Source organism: Peromyscus californicus, unplaced genomic scaffold, assembly GCF_007827085.1.
Source record: "Peromyscus californicus insignis strain IS unplaced genomic scaffold, ASM782708v3 Scaffold_7__1_contigs__length_154581171, whole genome shotgun sequence".
Lineage (NCBI taxonomy): Eukaryota > Metazoa > Chordata > Mammalia > Rodentia > Cricetidae > Peromyscus > Peromyscus californicus.
This window is the reverse complement of record NW_026294595.1, coordinates 16430051-16441402: the sequence shown is the minus strand read 5'-3', so window position 1 is coordinate 16441402 and position 11352 is coordinate 16430051. Positions and strand designations below refer to the sequence as shown.

At 43.5% G+C, this 11352-nt stretch overlaps 1 pseudogene; it reads left to right on the top strand.

The window, feature by feature from the left end:
- The first annotated feature begins 2098 nt into the window (after positions 1–2098).
- LOC128100386 (sperm motility kinase X-like) lies at positions 2099–6269 on the top strand (annotated as a pseudogene).
- Positions 6270–11352: the final 5083 nt, after the last annotated feature.

Here is an 11352-nt window from a genome sequence, read left to right as displayed (position 1 = left end):
CCTACTCTATATACTTACCACCTCCTCTTTCCCCTTCACATCCTTAATACCCCTTTTACTATCAGGTCCCCTCCCCAACCTAAGATCCAAGACTTGAAAGCAAATGTCATTGTGGGACTGGCCTGTTATACACAACATCATGATTTCCAGGTACATGTGTTTTTCCCCTGAAAAATGACAATTTCACTCTTTTCAGCTGAGTATATGATTCTTGCCCTTCTGTTTCTGCACAACATTGCTAATCAGTTGGCATATGTTGCAGCCCTTACATGACTGGGTGAACCCATCTTCATCATGAAGTATGGTCCTTTTAAGTGCTGTTGAAGTTTGAAGTATTCAGTACTCTAAGGACTGTTGCATCTGTGTTCACCAAGGACGTTAATTATACCTTTCTCTTGTTACTCTATCCACCTGGTTTTGGTACCTGAGTAATACAGGCTCCTAGGATGAGTCTGGAAGCATCCTTCCCTTTTCATTTCATAGAATCATCTGAGAAGCATTGGTATCTTGGTGATATTTTGTGTATGCTCTAACAAAGCTTTCCTGAAGATCATTAAGACAAAAAAGCCAGTAACTAGAGAGACTTCTTAACTCTAGCCATCCTCAGACTAAAAGTGTGCAACATTCTGTCTCCAGGAATCCTCAGACTGAATGCAATGAGCTCCTGTCTCCTCCCACCTCTCTCTGCCCAGCCATTTCCCTTCTTGTCTCCACCTTTCTAGTACTGGGATTAAAGGTGTGAGCCATCAACACCTGCCTCTGTCTTTCTTTTAGACTGGATCAATCTCATGTAGCTCAGAATGGCCTTGAACTCACAGAGATCCATCTGCCTCTGCCTCCCGAGTACTAGGATTAAAGGTGTGAGCCATCAACACCTGGCTTCTATGGCTAACTAGTGGCTTAGCTCCGCACTCTGATCTTCAGGCAAGCTTTATTTGTTAGATCACAACAAAATATCACCACAAGTGTGAATTCTTCTTTAAAGTCTGATAGAAATCACCAATGAGTTTGTCTGGCCCTGGACTTTTGTTTGTCAAGAGATTATTTTAAATTGCTATTTCGAATTTGTTGCTTTTTCTTTTTTCTGTTTTAAATTAGTTCTTTGAGAATTTCATACAATATATTTTGGTCATGTTTATCCCTCCCTCCAACTCCTCCCAGATCTTCCATACTCCCTTTCCTACCACCCATATTTGTGTCTTTTTGTTTTGTTTTTCACCATCAAATACAGTTTCTGTTGTCCTTATATTCTTGGATATATGGCCTTCCACTGGAGAGTGGTCGGTCCCACCTACCAGGGGCCACACCCTTAAAATGTGTTCTCCCTCTCCTGGAATCTATCAGTTGTCAATAGTTCATCAGGGGTGTGACTTCTTGTCCCACCTCCCCTCTTCATGCAGAGATTTTTGTCTGGAGTGAGCTTAAGCAGGTCCCAATGCTGTAAACTCAGATGGGCAAATGCCCTGCTTTGTGCAGAAAACAGTTTGTATTGTCATCCACTGCCTCTGACTCTGACAGTCTTTCAATTTAGGTGCTTTATATCTTCTTAGTTGAGTTTTGATAGCTAATATGTGTCTAGAAGTTTATTCTAGATTTTTCCAATTCACTGGAACATTTTAAAAACATTCCCTAGTGATTGTCTAGATGTCTGGATTTCAGTTGTATCTCTGGTAATACCATGTTATTTTGTCTCCCATATTATTAACTGGTATCTTAAATTTTTCTATTAGTTTCTTATTTTGTGTCTAATATTATTAACTTGTATCTTAAATTTTCCTATTCGTTATTTTGGCTAAGATTACATCAGTTATATTTATTCTTAAAATAATCAAGTCTTTGTTACATTGGTCCTTGTATTATTTTAGTTCCCATTTCATCAATTTCTGCTCTGGACTTGAGCATTTCTTCTATGTCTCTTGGGTTTGGCTTGTTCTCGTTGTCCTATGACCATGACATGCATCATTAGGTTATTTTGGACATCCACCTTTTTTTAACTGCAGGAATTTATAGCTATAAATGTTTCTCCTAGACCGGCTTTTAATTAATTTTTATCTTGCATCACTAGTTGGTGTTGGTACGAGCATTTATATCAACAAAGATGAGGAGGTGGGAAATGGGTCAAGGCAACACCCTACGGTACAACTCCTTTGACGAAGAGGCTTTGACAGAGCACTATAAAATCCTAAAGACCCTTGGCCGGGGAGCATTTGGAGAAGTAAAATTGGCTAGCCATCTACTCACCCAGACAAAGGTAGCAGTAAAAGTTCTTCCAAAAAGCGCAAAGAACAGATTCATCAAATCAGAAATTGAAATAATGAAATGTCTAGACCATCCCAATATCATTAAACTTCTGCACATAATCGACACCACAAATAACACTTACATGGTTATGGAACATGCCCCAGGCGGAGAGCTGATGGGCAGGATTGTGGAGTTTGGCTACCTACAGGAGGAGGAGTCCCGTAAGGTATTTAAACAGATAGTATGTGCCCTCCAGTATTGTCACAAGAAAGGGATTGCTCACAGGGATCTAAAGCCTGAAAATATTTTAGTGGATGGCAAAGGCAATATAAAACTCAGTGATTTTGGGCTGGGCACCACGCTTACCATGGGGAAGAAGCTAGCATATTTCTGTGGGACCCTACCTTATTGTGCCCCAGAACTCTTTGAAGGTGGAGGCTACGATGGCCGAGCAACCGACATCTGGAGTTTGGGGGTTGTACTCTACTTTATGTCGACAGGGTGCCTCCCTTTCAAGGGAGTTACTATTGGGGTACTAAAGGACAAAATCTTGGCAGGAAAGTACCCTGTTAAATTCAAGCTGTCGCCAGAGCTTTGGGATGTTATTGCTAAGTTGTTAACTGTAAATCCTGGACAACGACCAAAATAGGTGACGTTGTGGGCTTTCAATGGCTGAAGCATGGCAGTGAAGGTTCTCCCAATCCCTTTAGAGAGAACGATGAGGACAGCTACCCAGACCCCACTGTGATGGTCATCATGGGTGTCATGGGTTATAAACAAAGAGAGATACTAGAATCTTTACAGGAGAAGAAGTTTGATCAAGTGATGGCCACCTACTTGATCCTTAGGCAGCAGTCACCCTGGGGAGATGACATTATAAAAGCTCTTCAGCCCAAGCAGGCTGCTGGAACCTTGAACCGTATTACAGGCCTTCCCACAATACCTAAAGTGACTATAAAGAGGGGATCTAGTGTCCCTATCCTTCCCACTTCTTCCATGTTGCCCACTCTGCCTGAGAGTCCTGAGAATGATAAAAAGGGGAGGTACAGTACGCCTCCCGCCCTGAACTGCCCTAACAAGAAAACAGACCCAGTTCACAGAATCTGCCCCCAGCGTGTACTTGAGGCTAATTTCATGAACAGCTCCTCGGGGGATTCAGAGAGCACTATTAACACCTCCGATGAAATATGTACCAGCGTGTCTTCAGCACTGGAAACTTATTCCAACAAGTTATCCTGGAATGTGTCCGAAGCTGGCCCTAACAAATCAAAGAGCAAGGCGTCCTCACAGGATGTTTTATCTCATCACACCCCAATGGAGGAAGTTCAGTGCAAAGACGTCAACACATCAGGTGAAATTATTGGCTCATCTCTCCCACAAACCTCACCTCAGGAGGACCTCAGAGGACAGCCCCACAGCGTGGCTACAGCTAGTCGGAGAGGTGAAAAGACCAGTTCATCTCTCCCACAAACTGCACTTCAGGAGGACCTCAGAGGACAGCCCCACAGTGTGGCTACAGCTGCTTCAAAGAACAACATGACCTCACAGGATAGATCACCCCCATTCTCCAGCAAGGAGGCCCAGGATGAGGATCTCATTGTACAAGAAAAAGACCTCAGCCCATCCTCCCCAGAAACATCCCAGGGATACTTCAGTGGCCAGTGCCAGATTGCACCCAGAGCCCCCTTTAGAAAGCGGATTTGGAAGAGCCTAAAGAGCAGGATTATAAAAGGCCTGAGAAGTTTATGTTGCTGCTTACCAACAGAAAAGAGGGAGCGCCTAGGCTGCAACAAAATCCTGGCTGTGAGCTTAAAGGGCCATGGAGGGAGCCAAGGCAACAGGTAGGTGGAGGGGCTCCAATGCACTTTTGTATCTAGGCCCCCCTTTTTTTTAATGATCTTTTCTTTAAAGAAAAAAATATTTATTTACTATATGTGTGTGGAAGTTAACATGCAGGAATCAGTTCTGTCTTTACACCATGTGGGTCCTAGGGAATGAATTAAGGTCCCTAGGCTTGGGGTCAAGTACCTTTACTCAGTATGCTGTTTCCTGGACTAAATGATATGCTTTTAAATAAACAGATTATAGGAATAGGTGATACTATATTATCACACCAGAAAGCAAATCCCACAGTATCCTTCCTGAGAAACTTGACCTAGATGTAGACAGACAGCAGAGGATAGTGTCCCGAGGCTGGGCATGGATGAGGAGAAGGGTTGGTGAAGAGAGCAATGGGACAGGCGCTCAGGAGGAATCAGACTGCACAGGGCCAGCACAGCTAAGCAGAAGACCTGCGTGCTCTCCTAAGAGGCCCCTTTCTTGTGTCTGTTTCAAGTGCTGTTGGAGCACTGTGCTCCCCATAACTGAAACCAGAGAGTGGAGAGCAGCATGCTGAGGATGCACACGGGCGCTGGAGAGAGCCAAGTAGGAAGTTCAGATGGCTGTGTGCCATGGGAAGCTGTGTTCATATCACAGGCTGAAACTAGGAGCAAAGTGTTCCTGTGTCTGCAGATGAAGACTGGGGAGGAGGGGGAATGCCACACCTTTCTCAGATCACCTGGACCCTGAGGACTGAGAAAGGATTCTGGGAGGCAAGTCTCACAGACTCATGATCCTCCTGACTCTCCCTTGCAGGTAGGTTCATGATGGCTCTTGGTGCCACAATTGTGCCAGTAAAGTGAAGCACTCTGTGGGACCCGAGATCCTTTAAACAAGGATCCACGGAGTGCTGTGATCATTAGGAAAACAGGCCTCAGAGGACCTTCCACGCATAGTGAGATCATCAGTCCAGCTACCTGTCTCCAGGTGTACCTGTGAGCCATTAGAAGAGACAGCAGCACCGGAAGCAGAGGAGGACGCCAGAGGGCCTGCCCATTTGTGTGCGTTCACGATGAATATTGCTGACCAGTTTGGAGCCAGACACAGAGGAACGAATTTGCAGGGAGTGTCCGTCTTGTGCTCATTTGGGAAGGTAGAGTGTGTGGCAACAGGGGTCCATTAGTTATGGTGCGGCTCTCAGCACCATCCTGAACTACTAGACAGCTTGCTTCCTGTCCCCACCAGATCCAGACACCTTCACAACACACCCCAGCACTATTACTGGTGAACTGCTTGTTGCTTTGCAATCTGAGTCATATGGATGCACTCCTCTGTACTCTGTATCTGGACAGACAGGGACACACACACACACACACACACACACACACACACACACACACACACACACACACACACTTCTCCCAATGTACCTCATGCACAGTTGACACTAGTGAAGTTTGCTTGAACTGGAGAGGACTCCCATTCAAGCAAGATAATTTCATATTTCATGTGATTTCCCTCCTGGAAATGCCTCAAATCCCTCTAACTCAGCTTGTTCCTGTCTCCACCTCCAACACAATCACTTACCACCCTGCTCTATTGCTTCGCAGGAGACATGTGAAGCCAGCACATGCCATGGTGCACATTTTGCCCCAGGGCATCCGTTCCTGTGCAAGGTAAGGCCCACCAGCTGTGCTTTGAGTGGAAGCAAGGTGAAGTTGGAGTGTTTGACAGTTGAATTCAGAGATGGAGCTGAATCTATCCAAGCATGATCGTGGATAGAATCTGTTGATGGGAAAACAATGACAACCCCAGGCCTGACAGTGAGGGCTTCCTCTGGGTGGCTCATGGTCTCTTGCCATATTCCTACCTCCTAAGATAACTCAGAGACAACTAAAGCGATTTAAGAGGTCAAATCCACACCCCTCCTTAGGCCCACACTGTAGTGTACCCCAAAACCACAGTTTAGTACACCCCAAGATACTATTTTCAACAGTACCTCTCACAAAGATTCAGCTGGTTTCTTTCTGACATCCTGTAGGGACATTGCTGTTGCTGAGGCTTTGTCTCCAGGCAGCAGGCTGGGAAAATCCTTTGCTGCCTGTGTGACCCTATGCTGGGACTACCCAAGAGACTCCTGGGACTACACTCAGCAAGGGACATTTTCAACTGGATGGTGCTTAGAGCAGGAGATGCCACTCAAGCCCTAACACACTGGATGGAAGTGGGACACACAGGTGATGCTCCTCTGCTCAGGCCATGGGGAAGATGTGATTTGTTACAGGATGATGGACAACTGAGCATTTGGTCATCTTACCAAAATGCCTTGTTATCAGGTCTCCTTGATAAAAGAGGCTTCTTCTGATTGACAGAGAAGTTGGGCCAGAGACTTACAAGCAGATGGACTAAGAGCAACAAGAGAAAATTTCTGCTGATCCAGGTAGCACCCAGGCCCTTGTACTAACCCCTTGTTTTGGGGGAACCGTTTCTGAGGCAGCTCGGAGACTTACCTCACTGAGGGTGATGCCTCTCTTCTCCTGTCAGGAGCCATGTGATGGTGAGGTGCTTCTCAAGTCCCCTCCATCTACTGCATGGAGTCAGCTGTTCCCTTGATCACCTAGGCAGGGACACCACTTCTTCATCCCAAATACTGCCGGCTGCAAGGGACAGACATAGAGAACACTGACAGCAGTTTGAGGGCTTTTATAGTGGGGCCCCTTTTAGACAGTGACATCAACCAATACCTAGAGAACTGAACCATGAAGACAGTCTCTAAGGAAAGGTCCTAGATAGTGAGAGCTGAGTGACTGATGACTTTATGCATTGTGTATCCAGGTGAAGAGCAGCCATCAAGGATATCCTCAGAGAGCTGGGCATAAGATTGCTCTGCAGAAGTGTTACCAAGAAAGACAGGCACTGGACAAAAAGATACACGGCACAGTATGAATAAAGATACTGTTTTCTTGTTACAATAAATTCCTTTGTATATTTGAACCACATGCTCTGATGTCCTGATTTATATCTGTATGAATATTTTGATAGTGGAATTGGTCAGCATGTATATCTTCTGAATTTCTCCCTGTGGTGAGAGCAGCCCCATTCTGCATGATGTACTTTGGTCTTCATTCTGTGCATTAGATCTCTGCCCTCTTCCTTCTACATACTGCCTAGTCTACATCCTGGAAACATCTCTCCATCCCGCTATTATCACTAATGGAGAATTTGTTTTAGGCTCCACATACGCAGTGTTCCTCTCTTCTAAGGGTAAATTTTTCTTAGCATAAAGTCCTTCAGGTTGACTCAAGTTGGCCACAAGTCTCCGTATTCCTCTTCCCTTTCTTTCTCTGAGACAGGATCTTGTTGTGTAGCCTAGGTTGACCTACAACTCCTGATACTCCTGCTCAGAATCCTGGGTACTGGGGTGACAGGTTTGTACCTCCTAAATCATAAGGCCTAATCACATTCTTCTTCAACGGACATGTGGATGTAGGGTAGACACATTGTTAAAGGATTAGGTTTGGATTCATTTTGAAATACTCCCAACTTTTTCTGCAGTTGTCCTATCTCAGCATCATCAAAAAGATCCTTATATTTGGGTGTGGAAATGCTCACAAGGGCCCTGACTCCTAATCACAAGGCATTGCCTTTGTATAACCTGTAAACTGGTTCCCTCCTCAATTTGTATTTCTGCCCTGCCATTTGTATCTTGCTGAGGGGGCAGAGTTTCCTTCAAGGGACAAGGGATGCTCTGTGCTCCCATGTGAATGAGAGACTGAGAGGCTTCCAAAATGACAGGAGCCCTGGCCACCTGCAACCAAATCACTGTCAGAAGAAATTCAAAAAGCAGCTCACTTCTCTTCCTGTGAGACACAGCCAGCATCTGTCATCTGGCAGGTCTGGTTTTGGTTTTGTGAGGATTCCTGTACTGTGCTGTATCAGTTCACCCCTCGATGCATGCCGGTTGACTACATAGCCTGCCTGTCATGAATAGGTCTCAGATACATGGGGTAGTACACAGGTCTCTTTGGCATCCTGACCTCCTTTCTTTTGTTATGTCTAGGATATTGGGATGACTGGATCACAGGGCAGACATGGTTTTATATTTTGAGAAATCTCTGCACTGTGTCTCATGATGGTTGTATCAATGCTTGCTCTGCCAACAATGTGCAAGGGTCTCCAATTCACACACAGGCAAATGTATTTTCATCTTTTGATAATATCCACATTAGTTCATATAGTGACATTTATGACAACCATCACCACCATTACTGACATCAATTTGACTTAACAAAACTACCCTACTGAATTTTGAATGTGCGTTCATGTGTGTGTGTGTGTGTGTGTGTGTGTGTGTGTGTAATGGGAAGGTTGTTTTTTTTTCACCAATTGTGCACTATGTAAAGGTCCAAATTTGTATGATGTAATAGTAGGCTGGACACCTTGAAGTGCTGTTGTTCAAGTCCAAAGGCAATGTCCTCTAGAATTAGTAAGAACTGACATTTCAGATGAAGTGCAAAGACAGTCTTCAGAGAAATATACATTTTTCAGAAATTCCATTGTTTTTGTTATAGTTACACCATAAGGCAATAAGATGAAGGCCACTACTTTATTGGTGTATAATTCATTTTATTAAAAATCTTTCAATTTAAATGTTACTCAAGTTGTTCAAATATTTTCTCATTGGGGGGAAAAAGCTAAAATAATGTTGGACTGGATGCATGGATACCCTCTGACCTAGTAAAGTTGGTACATAGAATTAATAAAGGGTGGGAAATTACCTAGTATATCAGGTCAAACATACAAGTGTAACACCACCTGTTAATGCATTTACTTGGAATGGTACTCTCCAGACAGTGCTACTTGCTCACTGCTATGGGGGCTCATGTGGGCTCCACCCTGGCTTCTCTGCTCTGTGCAGGTTAGCAAGTTAGACTGTGGAAGGCTACTCTTGTGTGTTTACTACCTCTAATACTCTATTATGACACTACTCTTCTTCATTCTTTGTTGTTATTTATGTCTCTGAGGCCCTAGAGCAGAAACCTATGTGCAAACTCCCACACTCTGATAAAAACAGGGGAACAATATGGGGAGACAGACTGATGTTAATTTTTTTCTTAAAAAAAAATTTAATACATTTTACAACAGCAGATCCCCAATCATGCCTCCTCCTGCTCCTCCCCACCCCCACCCCCACCCCCTCCACCTTCCCCTCCAGCCCACCCCTCATCCCTTCCTTCAAAAAGGAAAAAGGGTAAGTTCTCCCACAGAGGGATAGCAAATCCTGTTATGTTCAGTTGAGGCAGAACCAACACTCCCCATCCCCCCACCTCCCTATCCCCCACTCCCTATTCCCCCACCCCCCCACCTCCCCACTTCCCCCCCAATCCCCCATCCCCCCAGCTACCACCCCCCCCCCCCCCCCCCCCCCCCGGCTTCAAGGTTGAGCAAGGTGTCCGACCATAGGTAATGGGCTCCAAAAAGCCAGTTCATGCACCAGGTACAGATCCTAATCCCACTGCTAGGGGACCCTCAAACAGATCCAGCTATACAACTAGACTGATGTTAATTAAAAAATGTTTCAAGATCCAAATTCTTTTTGAGATCTAAAAATTCTTTAGTAAGAGTAAACAAGCTTCAGGAGGTTTATACTTGTGTTCTTAGCCATTTCTTCTTGTCCCTACTCAGCCAACATTGTTGATTCTGGAGAACTGGTACATGACCTAATTGCAACTGAAAGTAAACACACAATTTCTCTTAACCTATGTCCAGTTCTGTACATTTATGTATGTTGTCTATCTTGTACCTGAGCCCACGCTTCTTCTGTATCCCATGACTTTCTAGAATCCTACATGTGGTACCTCAAGAAGGTTATGTGATTAATGAGGCTCCAGACTTTTCCCTTCCTATGTGCTTATTAACATATATCTGTCTATCATAGTTTATTCAGGGCACTATCACCAAATGGGCCACTGAAAAAATGATTTGAGAAATATTAACAATGTTAATAGTATATATTTTCTCTGCCAATCTCCTTGGATGATGTTGCTGACATCAGTTCTAACAGTTGGTGTTTTTAAATGTTAGAAAATATATTACTTTCGGTTTTGAATAAATTCTCTACTCGTTTCCACTTAATTTAATATACATATTTAGAGTGTAAAGTAATTCATCCATCACCTTACTTGGGGCTGTTTGAACTACAAAGGTGAGAATACAAAACCATAACACTACAAAACCTAAAAGGAAAGGTGTGGTCAATGTGCAGTCTTTAATCTGAGTAGGCTTTAGTGACATATTGCTACAGGTTCATTCATTCCAGAAGGGATGATTGCTTCAGGTTTACATGCTGAGTATACCAGTTTTGAAATATGAAAAAAAATAAACCAGATAAATACCTATTTCACAGTTTCTCTCCATGCCCTTCTTATGCTACTTCACTGTCGATAGTCTGGAAGTATACACAACTTTCCACTGTTGACTGAGTATGGTATCCCCATCCAGCAGCACCATGATTTAAAGCAGCATATTCAGGTCTTCTCCCCCTTAAACAACAGCAAAAAAAAGAAGAAAAAATTGTGATTAAAGCTACAGTCACTATCAACAAAAGCAAAACTTATCTTTTAAAAGCTGTTGACAAGAAAGTCAGAGAAGGAAATAGAATACTCAAGTCCACAAGCTATGTTTCCTGGGGACATTTATCTATGCTACTTCCTTGAATTTTATGGAACACAAGGTGATAAAGAAGCAAGGCATAAATTTTCCCACAAGGTCATGCCTACATAATTCCCCTTGCCATATTGATCTAGGGTCACTGTTACGCCATTAGAATTATTATTAGTATTATAAGAAACTATTAACAAAATTACCAGATAAAACATAAGGACTCTAGTTCAAATGAATTTTATTTATTTATTTATTTATTTATTTATTTATTTATTTATTTATTTATTGGTTTTTCAAGACAGGGTTTCTCTGTGTAGCTTTGCGCCTTTCCTGGAACTCACTCTGTAGCCCAGGCTGGCCTTGAACTCATAGAGATCTGCCTGCCTTTGTTTCCTGGGTGCTGGGATTAAAGGAGTGTGCCACCACTGCCTGGCTCAAATGAATTTTAAACAATAAAAATTATAATAATGTTTATGCAATATTTGTGATATGCTTGTTCATTAATTTTTTGTGTGTGTGCTGGGTGCACAACTTTAATTCCAGTACTCAGGAGGCAAAGGCAGGTGGATCTCTTGATGGGAGCCATAAGCCTAAGCAACCCTTGGGCTTCTCTCCTCTTTTCTTAGATCT